The sequence below is a fragment of the Bos indicus x Bos taurus genome, chromosome 6, assembly GCF_003369695.1.
Source record: "Bos indicus x Bos taurus breed Angus x Brahman F1 hybrid chromosome 6, Bos_hybrid_MaternalHap_v2.0, whole genome shotgun sequence".
In the NCBI taxonomy this organism is placed as follows: domain Eukaryota; kingdom Metazoa; phylum Chordata; class Mammalia; order Artiodactyla; family Bovidae; genus Bos; species Bos indicus x Bos taurus.
Genome location: NC_040081.1, coordinates 64,469,715 through 64,484,724, shown reverse-complemented (window position 1 = coordinate 64,484,724; position 15,010 = coordinate 64,469,715).

The following is a 15,010-nucleotide window of genomic DNA, read 5'->3' as shown; positions in this document are numbered from 1 at the left end:
GTGAAGAATATAAACATATACAAACATATCTAATGCCTGGCATGTGCTATCCATTCAAAAACTGGCAAATCTCATAGGATACAGGAAATAAATAAGCAAGGAAGGAAGGGAAGAAGAAGGGAAGGAAGGGGGCAGGGGAGACAGTTGAGAGTGAAATAAGAATAAAACAATAAAGCTTCATATAACTTAAATTCCATGTAAGCTAAACCTCATGATATAACTTTGATGGCAATTTTATGTAGGAAGATTACTTTCCATAAAACAGTTTTTATACTGTCTTATTTCAATCATTCCCTATATAGTGGATTGTGTGTTATTATTCATAGTTTACTGCTGTATCACTATAAGATAATTTTATGTCCTTTCCCTTTATATGTGACTTGCAATGACATTTGCTTGCCCCATTAGTTAGACTAACCATAGGATCTGCTCTGAAATATATAATATAAAAAGTTGAAATCTCTAACCTTTTTACCCTCTTTAATTTCACTTCCCCTGTGGAAGCCATTAATAATAATTTGGTGATTCCTGTTTCTTCATCCTTTCATTCATAATCAAAATCAGTATCTCGCTAACTTTAAATCTCATTCTATACTACATTAACTTATGTATATATGTATGTATGTATGTATGTATATATTTATCTATCATCTACCTACCTACTTGCCTGTCTGAGTTTTTTTTTAAATTAAGTGAAAAGATACACTGAACCCAGTTCTATAACTTACTATGCTCATTCTCCAAGCCAGGCTTCAACAATACATGAACTGTGAACTTCCAGATGTTCAAGTTCCAGAATCACTGCAGATGGTGATTGCAGCCATGAAATTAAAAGACGCTTACTCCTTGGAAGAAAAGTTATGACCAACCTATACAGCATATTAAAAAGCACAGACATTACTTTGCCAAAAAAGTCTGTCTCGTCAAGGCTATGGTTTTTCCAGTAGTCATGTACGGATGTGAGAGTTGGAATATAAAGAAAGCCGAGTGCCAAAGAATCGATGCTTTTGAACCATGGTGTTGGAGAAGACACTTGAGAGTCCCTTGGAGTTCAAGAAGATCCAATCAGTCCATCCTAAAGGAAATCAGTCCTGAATGTTCATTGGAAGGACTGATGTTGAAGCTGAAACTCCACTACTTCGGCCACCAGATGCAAAAAACTGACTCATTTGAAAAGACCCTGATCCTGGGAAAGATTGAAGGCTGGAGGAGAAGGGGATGGCAGAGGATGAGATGGTTGGATGGCATCACCGACTCAATGGACATGAGTTTGAGTAAACTCCGGGAGCTGGTGATTGACAGGGAGGCCTGGCATGCTACAGTCATGAGGTCACAAAGAGTCAGACATGACTGAGCAACCGAACGGAACTGATGCTCATTTGCCAATGCATTGAGGATCTCTTTTCACAAGAATATGTGTAGAAAATAACTCATTTTTAAAAATTACAACATAAAATTACCTCTGGTGGATATTGAAATATTGATAGACATTTGATTTCTATATATTACTCATACAGATAACAGAGAATAAGAGGATATGCATATACCCATGAAGTACATTTTCTCTTGAGATGTTTATTACATCTTACTTTTGGTATCATTTATTTCCTACTTTTATCAACTGATTCAGCATCTGAAAAGTCACTATGTCTTCAAAATCTTGGCAAATAGTTTATAGTAAGCAGATTTGCTATTTGAAAAAGAAATCTTCAGTTCAGTTCAGTTCAGTTCAGTTCAGTCACTCAGTCAAGTCCGACTCTTTGCAACCCCATGAATAACAGCACACCAGGCCTCCCTGTCCATCGCCAACTCCCAGAGTTCACAGAAACTCATGTCCATTGAGTCGGTGATACCATTCAGCCATCTCATTCTGTGTCCTTCCCTTCTCCTCCAGCCCCCAATCCCTCTCAGCATCAGAGTCTTTTCCAATGAGTCAACTCTTTGCATGAGGTGGCCAAAGTATTGGAGTTTCAGCTTCAGCATCAGTTCTTCCAATAAACACCCAAGACTGATCTCCTTTAGGATGGAATGGTTGGATTTCCTTGCAGGCCAAGGGACTCTCAAGAGTCTTCTCCAACACCACAGTTACAAAGCATCAATTCTTCAGTGCTCAGTCTTCTTCACAGTCCAACTCTCACATACATACATGACCATTGGAAAAACCATAGTCTTTACTAGAAGGACATTTGTTGGAAAAGTAATATCTCTGCTTTTCAATATGCTATCTAGGTTGGTCATAAGTTTCCTTCCAAGGAGTGAGTGTCTTTTAATTTCATGGCAGCAATCACCATCTGCAGTGATTTTGGAGCCCCCCCAAAATAAAGTCTGACACTGTTTCCACTGTTTCCCCATCTATTTCCCATCATGATGGGATCAGATGCCATGATCTTATTTTTCTGAATATTGAGCTTTAAGCCAACTTTTCACTCTCGTCTTTCACTTTCATCAAGAGGCATTATAGTTCCTCTTCACTTTCTGCCATAAGGGTGGTGTCATCTGCATACCTGAGGTGATTGATATTTCTCCTGGCAATCTTGATTCCAGCTTGTGCTTCTTCCAGCCCAACGTTTCTCATGATGTACTCTGCATATAAGTTAAATAAGCAGGGTGACAGTATACAGCCTTGATGTACTCCTTTTCCTATTTGGAACCAGTCTGTTGTTCCATGTCCAGTTCTAACTGTTACTTCCTGGCCTGCATATAGGTTTCTCAAGAGGCAGGACAGGTGGTCTGGTATTTCCATCTCTTTCAGCATTTTCCACAGTTTATTGTGATCCACACAGTCAAAGGCTTTGGCATAGTCAATAAAGCAGAAATAGATGTTTTTCTGGAACTCTCTTGCTTTTTCAATGATCCAGCGGATGTTGGCAATTTGATCTCTGGTTCCTCTGCCTTTTCTAAAACCAGCTTGAACATCTGGAAGTTCATGGTTCAGGTACTGCTGAAGCCTGGCTTGGAGAATATTGAACATTACTCTAGTAGCGTGTGAGATGAGTGCAATTATGTGGTAGTTTGAGCATTCTTTGGCATTGCCTTTCTTCGGGATTGGAATGAAAACTGACCTTTTCCAGTCCTGTGGCCACTGCTGAGTTTTCCAAATTGGCTGGCATATTGAGTGCAGCACTCTCATAGCATCATCTTTAAGAATTTGAAATAGCTCAACTGTAATTCCATCATCTCCAATAGCTTTGTTCATAATGATGCTTTCTAAGGCCCACTTGACTTCACATTTCAGGATGTCTGGCTCTAGGTCAGTGATTACACCATCGTGATTGTCTGGGTCATGAACATCTTTTTTGTACAGTTCTTCTGTGTATTCTTGCCACCTCTTCTTAATATCTTCTGCTTCTGTTAGGTCCATACCATTTCTGTCCTTTATTGAACCCATCTTTGCATGAAATGTTCCCTTGGTATCTCTAATTTTCTAGAAGAGGTCTCTAGTCTTTCCCATTCTGTTGTTTTCCTCTATGTCTTTGCATTGATCACTGAAGGCGGCTTTCTTATCTCTTCTTGCTATTCTTTGGAATTCTACATTCAGATGCTTAAATCTTTCCTTTTCTCCTTTGCTTTTTGCTTCTCTTCTTTTCACAGCTATATGTAAGTCCTCCTCAGACAGCCATTTGCTTTTTTGCAGTTCTTTTCCATGGGGATGGTCTTGATCCCTGTCTCCTGTACAATGTCACGAACCTCCATCCATAGTTCATCAGGCACTCTGTCTATCAGATCTAGTCTCTTAGAAATCTTACTACTGACTAAATTAGTAAATTTGAAATGTCCTTTCTTACAGTTAAATAATGAGCTTTGCTCTTTTATAAAGCTTCCTTTTCCATTACAATATCAGTATATTCACTTCTTTGCACATTTTACTCTTTTTGCTGAGATTACCTTTCATTAAAATAAGACTTATTAGTGACCTCTGTAACCTATTCTATCAATAAAATCTCTTCACTATTCTTCTTTTTTGGTCTTTATTTAAGTTCTGAATGTATTTTTTGATGAAGGCTCATTTACATTTTCCAGGAAGCATTAAGTGGTTTAAGATTTTGTGGGGAATTTCTTCAGTGAACATATCAAAACACATTAACTTCTATTCACCTAACCTCTACTGATTTAGATAATCACCTAATAATCATACTATTTTGCCAATATCTTTTCTTCTTTCCTGATTTTTCATTTGCATTATTTCTTTCATTTCTGTTAGTTCTCCTTTGTTTATAAAACAAATAAATACAATATAAATATTTTCCTAATATAATCTATAAAATGCATTCTTACATCCTGACTTTAGGTATATTTTATGATAGAATATGACTGGAAATCAGATTCTTGAATTTAAAAAAAATTAGCATTTAATAGACGGTCTAAAATTGGTCAAATATTTTGTTTTTCTGAGAGAATTACTAAAGATTTAAAGAAATCTTCAGTTCAGTTCAGTTCAGATCAGATCATTCGCTCAGTCATGTCCGACTCTTTGCGACCCCATGAATCGCAGCACGCCAGGCCTCCATGTCCATCACCAACTCCTGGAGTTCACTCAGACTCACATCCATTGAGTCAGTGATGCCATACAGCCATCTCATCCTCTGTCGTCTCCTTCTCCTCCTCCCCCCAATCCCTCCCAGCATCAGAGTCTTTTCCAATGAGTCAACTCTTCGCATGAGGTGGCCAATGTACTGGAGTTTCAGCTTTAGCATCATTCCTTCCAAAGAAATCCCAGGGCTGATCTCCTTCAGAATGGACTGGTTGGATCTCCTTGCAGTCCAAGGGACTCTCAAGAGTCTTCTCCAACACCACAGTTCAAAAGCATCAATTCTTCGGTGCTCAGCCTTCCTCACAGTTCAACTCTCACATCCATATATGACCACAGGAAAAACCATAGCCTTGACTTAGACGGACCTTTGTTAGCAAAGTAATGAAATCTTAGAGTAGTACATTTAGGAGAATTATCTGATTTTGTTCTTTCCCTATTTCTGCCTTAGTTATTACAGATTAAAAGTCTTATTGAATCAACACATGTGGAGAAACTACGTGGAATTAGCTTTGGCTTTTTTTTTTTTTCTTCATTCTATTCTTAAACTTTTCCCACATGGAGGAAATGAGGTTTGGTCAGATGTAAACAAATTTTGTCTCACATTTTACTAGTGCGTGGGAATTTGACCTAGGGGTTTTGTTTCTCTTTACAAAACTCACTTAGCCTTTGTTCTGCTTCAATTTCTATTCCAAGGACAAACTTGCCTGTTACTCCAGGTATTTCTGGACTTCCTACTATGATGAAAAGGACATCTTTTCTGGGTGTTAGTTCTAGAAGATCTTGTAGATCTTCATAGAACCATTCAATATCAGCTTCTTCAGCATTACTGGCTGGTACACTGACTTCTATTACTGTACTGAATGGTTTACCTTGGAAATGAACAGAGAGAATTCTGTCATTTTTGAGATTACACCCAAGTACTGCATTTCAGACTCTTTTGTTGACTATGAGGACTACTCCATTCCTTCTAGGGGATTCTTGCCCACAGTAGTAGGTATAATGGTAATCTGAATTAAATTTGCCTATTCCAGTCCATTTTAGTTCATTGATTCCTGAAAAAGTCGACGTTCACTCTTGCCATCTCCTGTTTGACCACTTTTAATTTACCCTGATCATAGACCTAACATTCTAGGTTCCTACGCAGTATTGCTCTTTATAGCATTGGACTTTACTTCCAACACCAGTCACACCTACAACTAGGTGCTGTTTTCACTTTGCATCTGTCTCTTCAGTCTTTTTGGAGTTATTTCTCCACTTTTCTCCAGTTGCATATTGGGTTCCTACCGACCTGGGGAGTTCATCCTTCAGTGTCCTATCTTTTTGCCTTTTCATACTATTCATGGGGTTCTCAAGGCAAGAATACTGAAGTGGTTTGTCATTTCCTTCTCCAGTAGACCATGTTTTGTCAGAACTCTCCATCATCATCCATCCATCTTGGGTTGCCCTACATGACATGGCTCATAGTTTCATTGAGTTAGACAAGGTTGTGGTCCATATGATCAGTTGGATTAGATTTCTGTGATTATGGTTTTAATTCTTTCTGCCCTCAGAAGGATAAGAATAAGAGGTTTATGGAAACTTCCTGATGGGGGAGACTGACTGTGGGGGAAAAGGTCTTGTTCTGATGGGAGCACCAGATGGTCAATAATGAAATCAGATTGATTATATTCTTTGCAGCCTAAGATAGAGAAGCTCTATCCAGTCAGCAAAAACAAGTCCAGGAGCTGACTGGCTCAGATCATGAACTCCTTATTGCCAAATTAAGACTTAAATCAAAGAAAGTAGGGAAAACCACTAGGCCATTCAGGTATGACCTAAAGCAAATTCCTTACTATTATACAGTGGAAGTGAAAACCCTTATGATTATACAGTGGAAGTGAAAATAGATTCAAGGGATTAGATCTGATAGACAGACTGCCTGAAGAACTATGGACGGAGGTTCGTGACATTGTACAGGAGACAGGGATCAAGACCAGCCTCAAGAAAAAGAAATGAAAAAAACCAAAATGGTTTCCTGAGGATGCTTTACAAATAGCTGAGAAAAGAAGAGAAGCTAAAGGTAAAGGAGAAAAGGAAAGATACACACATTTGAAGGCAGAGTTCCAAAGAATAGCAAAGAGAGATGAGAAACCCTCTTCGGTGATCAATGCAAAGAAATAGGGAAAACAATAGAGTGGGAAAGACTAGAGATCTCTTCAAGAAAATTAGACATACCAAGGGAACATTTCATGCAGAGGGGCACAATAAAGGGCAAAAATGTTATGGATCTAACAAAAGCAAAAGATATTAAGAAGTGCCAAGAATACACAGAAGAACTATAAAAAAAAGATCTTCATGACCCAGATAATCATGATGGTGTGATCCCTCACCTAGAGCCAGACGTCCTGGAATGCAAACTCAAGAGAGTCTTAGGAAGCATCAATACAAACAAAGTGGCTGGAGGTGATGGAATTCAGCTGAGCTATTTCAAATCCTAAAAGACGATGCTGTGAAAGTGCTGCACTCAATATTCCAGCAAATTTGGAAAACTCAGCAGGGGCCTCAGGAATAGAAATTGTCAGTTTTGGATAGCAGCCATTCTGACTGGCGTGAAATGGTACCTCATAGTGGTTTTTATTTGCATTTCTCTGATAATGAGTGATGTTGAGCATCTTTTCATGTGTTTGTTAGCCATCTGTATGTCTTCTTTGGAGAAATGTCTATTTAGTTCTTTGGCCCATTTTTTTTTTTTTTTTTTTTTTTTTTGCTGGAGAGGGTGTGGAGAAAAGGGAACTCTCTTACACTGTTGGTGGGAATGCAAACTAGTACAGCCACTATGGAGAACAGTGTGGAGATTCCTTAAAAAACTGGAAATAGAACTGCCTTATGATCCAGCAATCCCACTGCTGGGCATACACACTGAGGAAACCAGAAGGGAAAGAGACACGTGTACCCCAATGTTCATCGCAGCACTGTTTATAATAGCCAGGACATGGAAGCAACCTAGATGTCCATCAGCAGATGAATGGATAAGAAAGCAGTGGTACATATACACAATGGAGTATTACTCAGCCATTAAAAAGAATACATTTGAATCATTCTAATGAGATGGATGAAACTGGAACCTGTTATACAGAGTGAAGTAAGCCAGAAAGAAAAACACCAATACAGTATACTAATGCATATATATGGAATTTAGAAAGATGGTAACAATAACCCTGTGTATGAGACAGCAAAAGAGACACTGATGTATAGATCAGTCTTATGGACTCTGTGGGAGAGGGAGAGGGTGGGGAGATTTGGGAGAATGGCATTGAAACATGTATAATATCATGTATGAAATGAGTCACCAGTCCAGGTGCGATGCACGATACTGAATGCTTGGGGCTGGTGCACTGGGACGACCCAGAGGGAGGGTACGGGGAGGGAGGAGGGAGGAGGGTTCAGGATGGGGAATACAGGTATACCTGTGGTGGATTCATTGATATTTGGCAAAACTAATACAATATTGTAAAGTTTAAAAATAAAATAAAATTAAAAAAAAAAAAAAGAAATGGTCAGTTTTCATTCCAGTCCCTAAGAAGGGAAATGTCAAAGATTGTTCAAACTACCACACACTTGCACTCATTTCACACCTAGAAAAATAATGCTCAAAATTTTCCAAGCCAGGCTTCAACAGTATGTGAATGGTGAACTTCCAGATGCTCAAGATGGATTTAGAAAAGGCATAGGAATCAGAGATGAAATTGCCAACATCCATTGGATCATAGTAAAAGAGAGAATTCCAGAAAAAAAAAATCTATTTCTGCTTTATTAATTATGCAAAAGCCTTTGACTGTGTTCATCATAACAAACTTTGGAAAATTCTTCAAAGGATGGGAATACCAGACCTGCCTGCTAAGAAATCTGTATGCAGTTCAAGAAACAACAGTTAGAACTGGACATGGAACAAAAGACTGGTTCCAAATTGGGAAACGGGTACATCAAGGCTGTATACTGACACTCTGCTTATTTAATTTATATGCAAAGTACATCATGAGAAATCCTGGGCTAAATAAAGCACAAGATGGAATCAAGATTGCCAGGAGAGATATGAATAACCTCAGATACTATGCTTATGACAGAAAGTGAAGAGGAACTAAAGAGTCTCTTGATGAAAGTGAAAAAGGAAAGTGAAAAAGCTGGCTTGAAACTCAACATTCAGAAAACTAAAATCATGGCATCTGGTCCCATCACTTCATGGCAAATAAATGGGGAAACAATATAAACAGTGACAGACTTTATTTTCTTGAGCTCCAAAGTCACTGTAGATGGTGACTGCAGCCATGAAATGAATAGACACTTGACAACATATTAAAAAGCAGAGACATTGCTTTGCTAACAAAGGTTCATCAAATCAAAGCTATGTTTTCTTCAGTATTCATGTACAAATGTGAGAATTGTAGCATAAAGAAAGCTGAGCGCCGAAGAATTGATGCTTTTGAACTGTCGTGTTGAAGACTCTTGAGAGTCCCTTGGACTGCAAGGAGATCAGACCAATCATTCCTAAAGGAAATCAGTTCTGAATGTTCATTGAAAGGACTGATTTTGAAGCTGAAGCTCCAATACTTTGGCCACCTGATGCAAAGAACTGACTCATTGGGAAAGACCCTGATGCTGGGAAAGGTTGAAGGCAAGAGGAGAAGGGGGACAACAGAGGATGAGATGATTGAATAGCATCACCAACTCAATGGGCATGATTTTGAGCAAGCTCCAGGAACTGGTGATGGATAGGGAAGCCTGGCATGCTACAGTGCATGGGGTAGCAAAGAGTTGGACACAATTGAGCGACAGATCTGAGTTTGTTTCTATGTTTATTTTTGATCTACATTTGCTAGAGGAGATGAAAAATTACTTGATTATTCTTAATTTTCTTGACATTTTAAATGCATACATGTGAGCTGCCGGTCTTTCTCTTTTAAGATGGTGAAGTACAATCAACCTTGGGGTCAGAGTCTTTTATGTGTTATCACATCTCTATCTGTAGTTGTTTATTTGCAAAAGTCATATCTGACAATTTTGTGATCCAGTGGACTATAACATACCAGGCTTCCCTGTGGGATTTCCCAGGGAAGTATACTGAAATGGGTTGTCAATTCCTTCTCTAGAGGATCTTCCCGATCCAGAGACCTAAGCCACATTTCCTGCATCTCTTGCATTGGCAGGCAGATTTTTTACCACTGTGTCACTGGAAAAGCCCACTTCTCTAAGCCTCCCTATAAAGCAATCAGCTGGCACCTGCACAGTAGGATCACAGTTGTTATTCAGTCACTAACTAACTCATGTCTGACTCTTTCCAACTTCATGGACTGCAGCATGCAAGGACACCAGCATGTCCCATGGACCCCAGCATGTCCAATGAGTTGGTGCTGCCATCCAACCATCTCATCCTCTGTAACCTCCTTCTTCTTCTAACCTCAGTATTTGCCAGCACCAAGGTCTTTTTCAGTGTGTTGACTCTTCACAACAGGTGGGCAAAGTATTGGAGCTTCAGCTTCAGCATCAGTCCTACCAATGAATATTCAGGACTGATTTCCTTTAGGGTGGACTGGTTGCATCTCCTCACAGTCCAAAGAACTCTCAAGAGTCTTCTCTAGCACCATGATTTGAAAGCATCGATTCTTCAGCACTCAGCCTTCTTTATGATTTTGCTGTCACAACCATGCATGACTACTGGAAAAACAATAGTTTTAATTATACAAATCTTTGTCACCAAAGAGATTTTTCTGCTTTTTGATATGCTGTCTAGGTTTGTCCAAGCATTTCTTGCAAGGAGCAAACATCTCAATTTCATGGCTGCAATCACTGTTCACAGTGAATTTGGAGACCAAGAAAATAAAATATGTTACCTTTTTCACTTTTTCCCTGTCTATTTCCATGAAGTGATGGGACCTAATGCCATGATCTTAGTTTTTTAAATGTTGAATTTTAAACCAGCTTTTTCACTCTCCTTTTTCACTTCCACCAAGAGGCTTTTTTGTTCCTCTTCACTTTCTGCCATGAGTAGTATCATCTGCATATGTGAGGTTATTGATATTTCTTCCAGCAATCTTGAGTCCAGTTTGTGATTCATCCAGCCTGTCATTTTGCATGATGTACTCTGCATACAGATTAAAGAAGCAGGGTGACAATAGACTGCATTGATGTACTACTTTCCCAATTTTGAACCAGTCCATTGCTCCATGTCTGGTTCTAACTGTTGCTTCTTGATCTGCATACCGGTTTCTTAAGAGTCAGGGTGGTCTGGTATTCCCATCTCTTTAAAATTTTACAGTTTGTTGTGATCCACACAACAATTTAGCATAGTCAATGAAGCAGAAGTAGATGTTTTTCTGGAATTCCCTTGCTTTCTCTATGGTCCAACAAATGTTGGTGATTTGATTTCTGGATCCTCTGTCTTTTCTAAATCCGCTTGTACATCTGGAAGTTCTCAATTCACATACTGCTGAAGCCTAGCTTGAAAGATTTTGAGCATTACCTTGCTAGTGTGTGAAATGAGTGCAAATGTATGGTAGTTTGAAGGTTCTTTGGCATTGCCTTTCTTTGGGATTGGAATGAAAACTGACCTTTTCCATTCCTGTGGCCACTGCTGAGTTTTCCAAATTTGGTGGCATATTGAGTACAGCACTTTAACAGTATCATCTTTTAGGATTTGAAATAGCTCAACTGGAATTCCTCACCTCCTCACCTCCTCCCCTCAGCACTTTGTTCATATTGATGCTTCCTATGCCCTGCTTGACTTCACATTCTAGAGTAAGATTGGAATCACTGGTTTTCTGCAAGAAGGAGGTGACAGCACACGACCCACTTTGGTTCAATTTTTTTTGTTATTGTGGCTGTGAAGATTGGCCATTAATAACAGTGGAACTTTGGTTCCTTTGGAGAAGTGTGTCTTGGTACCTCAGCTCCTAACATTTTCATTCTGATAGAGATGAAAGTCTCCATGATCCCATTCAGTTTTCATTGTTTTATATGAAGTCACAAACATGGCTAGCTGACCTTATTACCCTGCACATTTGAACACGCTGGGTTAAATTTCAATTGTCCTTAGTAGACATCAGACAAATAATTACTGAAGGCAAGTTACACAGAACAGAATACTGTATAGATGACACCATGAACTACACAGTCCATGGAATTCTCCAGGCCAGAATACTGGAATGGGTAGCCTATCCCTTCTCCAGGGGATCTTCCCAACCCAGGGATCAAACCCAGGTCTCCCATATTCCAGGCAGATTCTTTACCAGCTTAGCCACCAGGGAAGCCTGCTGTATAGTCATATTTAAATAAAGAAAGGTGCATATTTAATAAGGAAATATATTTAACATTTACAAAATTGCATGTATGAGGCAACATAACCTCTCATCAAATCATTTTTCTGTTTGCAGACCTTTTGCTTTCCACACTTTCTAATCTAATTATATCCTTTATGAGTTTTAACTTGGTGATCTCTTGGGTGGATCCCTGATTTCTTGTTTTGGCAGTATCTATTTTGGTATCAAAACGAATAAGTTTAACCCAAATAGTTTGGCAAGTATGCTAAATAGATGTTCTTGAACTTCTCTTATAATCCCATACTACAATTCTCACTTTACGTTTCTGCTATTTTCAAGATTTGTGTGTGTGTGTGTGTGTGTGTGTTAGTCGCTCAGTCATTTCTGACTCTTTGCAATCCCATGGATTGTACCCCACCAGACTCCTCCATCCATGGGATTTTCCAGGCAAGACTACTTGAATGGACTGCCATTCCCATCTCTAGGGAATCTTTCCAGCCCAGGGATCGAACCCAGGTCTCCCGCATTGCAGGCAGACTCTACCATCTAAGCCACTAAGGAAGAGTGAGATACTCAATGCAAGAAAAGTAATAGGAGGACATGTCCAACTCTTCGTGACCCCATGGACTGTATAGTCCTTGGGAATCTCCAGGCCGGAATACTGGAGTGGGTAGTCTACCCCTTCTCCAGTGGATCTTCCCAACCCAGGAATCGAAAGGGTCTCCTGCATTGCAGGCAGATTCTTTACCAACTGACCTATGAGGGAAGCCCAATAAAAGGAAAGATTAGGCTTAAGACTCGGAGAAGAGAATGGCACCCCACTCCAATACTCTTGCCTGGAAAATCCCATGAACAGAGGAGCCTGGTGGGCTGCAGTTCATGGGATCTCTAAGAGTCAGACACGACTGAGCGACTTCACTTTCACTTTTCACTTTTCACTTTCATGCATGGGAGAAGGAAATGGCAACCCATTCCAGTGTTCTTGCCTGGAGAATCCCAGGGATGGGGGAGCCTGGTGGGCTGCCATCTATGGGGTCGCACAGAGTCGGACACGACTGAAACAACTTAGCAGCAGCAGTAGCAGCAGGCTTAAGACTTTTGTTTTTCTTTCTTTGCTAACTCTTTTATAAAAACAGCACTTGACATTTTCTGTACACAAGCATATCTTAAAAAGTTATTAATAGCTCTAAAGAATATCCAATTTCAAACTAAATTTAATATAGACTACAAGTAGTAAATCAGTTCAGTTCAGTTCAGTTTAGTCACTCAGTTGTATGACCCCATGGACTGTGGCAAGCCAGGCTTCCCTGTCCATCACCAACTCCCACAGCTTACTCAAACTCATGTCCCTCAAGTAGGTGATGCCATCCAAGGATGTCATCCTGTTATCCCCTTCTCCTCCTGCCTTTAATCTTTCCCAACAATAGTGTCTCTCTAGGGAGTTAGTTCTTTGCAGGTGGCCAAAGCATTGGTGTTTCAGATTCAGCATCAGTACTTCCAATGAATATTCAGGACTGCTTCCTAAAATGTAAACATAAAATTCATTTATGATAAAAGGTTCAGTTTTACCTTTTCATTACAGAGGAGCCTGGTGGGCTACAGTCCATGGGGTTGCACACTTGGACGTGACTAAGTGACCAACCATGCATATTTTTAAAAGAAAATATTTATTTTTAATTGAAGGATACTTTTTTACAACATTATGCTGGTTTCTGCCATATATCAACATGAATCAGCCATAGGTATACATATGTCCCCTCCCTTTTGAACCTCCCTCCTTCCTCCCATGCCATCCCACAACTCTAGGTTGTCACAGAGCACCAGTTTGAAGTTGCTGAGTCATAGAGCAAATTTCCACTGGCTATCTCTTTTACTTATGGTAATGTATGTTTCTATGCTACGGTCTCCATTCATCCCACCCTCTATTTCCCCCACCATGTTCCCAAATCTTTTCTCTTTGTCTGCATCTCCATTGCTGCCCTGTAAATATGTTCATCACTACCATATTTTAGATTCCACATAAACACATTAATATATAATATTTGTTTTTCTCTTTCTGACTTACTTCACTCTATTTTACAGGCTCTAGGTTCATCTACTGGAGAAGGCAATGGCACCCCACTCTTGCTTGGAAAATCCCATGGATGGAAGAACCTGTTAGGCTGCAATCCATGGGGTCGCTAAGAATCGGACACGACTGAGCGACTTCCCTTTCACTTTTCACTTTCATGCATTGGAGAAGGAAATGGCAACCCACTCCAGTGTTCTTGCCTGGAGAATCCCAGGGATGGGGGAGCCTGTTGGGCTGCTGTGCATGGGGTTGCACAGAGTCGGACATGACTGAAGTGACTTAGCATAGCATAGGTTCATCTACCTCATTAGAACTGACTCAAATGCATTCCTTTTATGGCTGAGTAATATTCCATAGTATATACGTACCACAGCTTCTTTATTCATTTATCTGTTGATAGACATCTAGATTGCTTCCATGTCCTAGATGTTTTAAATAGTAAACAAATGTATTTTTTCATTGGTGTAATTTTTAACCTCTTTGTTACTTAGATTCTAAGAAAAATATAGATTGCCAATCTAAATGTACATATTAAATATATAGATACACACACACACACACACACACACACACACACACACACACGTGCTAAGTTGCTTCAGCAAACTGGAAAATTCTAAAAGAGATGGGAATACCAGACACCTGACCTGCCTCTGAAGAAATTTGTATGCAGGTCAAGAAGCAACAGTTAAAACCAGACATGGAACAACAGACTGGTTGCAAATTGGGAAAGGAGTATGTCAAGGCTGAATATTGTCATCTTGCTTATTTAACTTATATGTGGAGTACATCATGTGAAATCCCAGGCTGGATGAAACACAAGCTGGAATCAAGATTGCCAGGAGAAATATCAATAACCTCAAATGCACAGATGACAGTACCTTTATGGAAGAAAGCAAAGAACTAAAGAGCCTCTTGATGGAAATGAAAGAGGAAAGGGAAAAAGCTAGCTTAAAACTCAACATTCAGAAAACTAAGATCATGGCATCCAGTCCCATCTCTTCATGGCAAATAGATGGGGAAACAGTGGAAACACTGACAGGCTTTACTTTTTGGGGCTCCAAAATTACTGCAGATGATGACTGTAACCATGAAATTAAAAGATGCTTGCTCCTT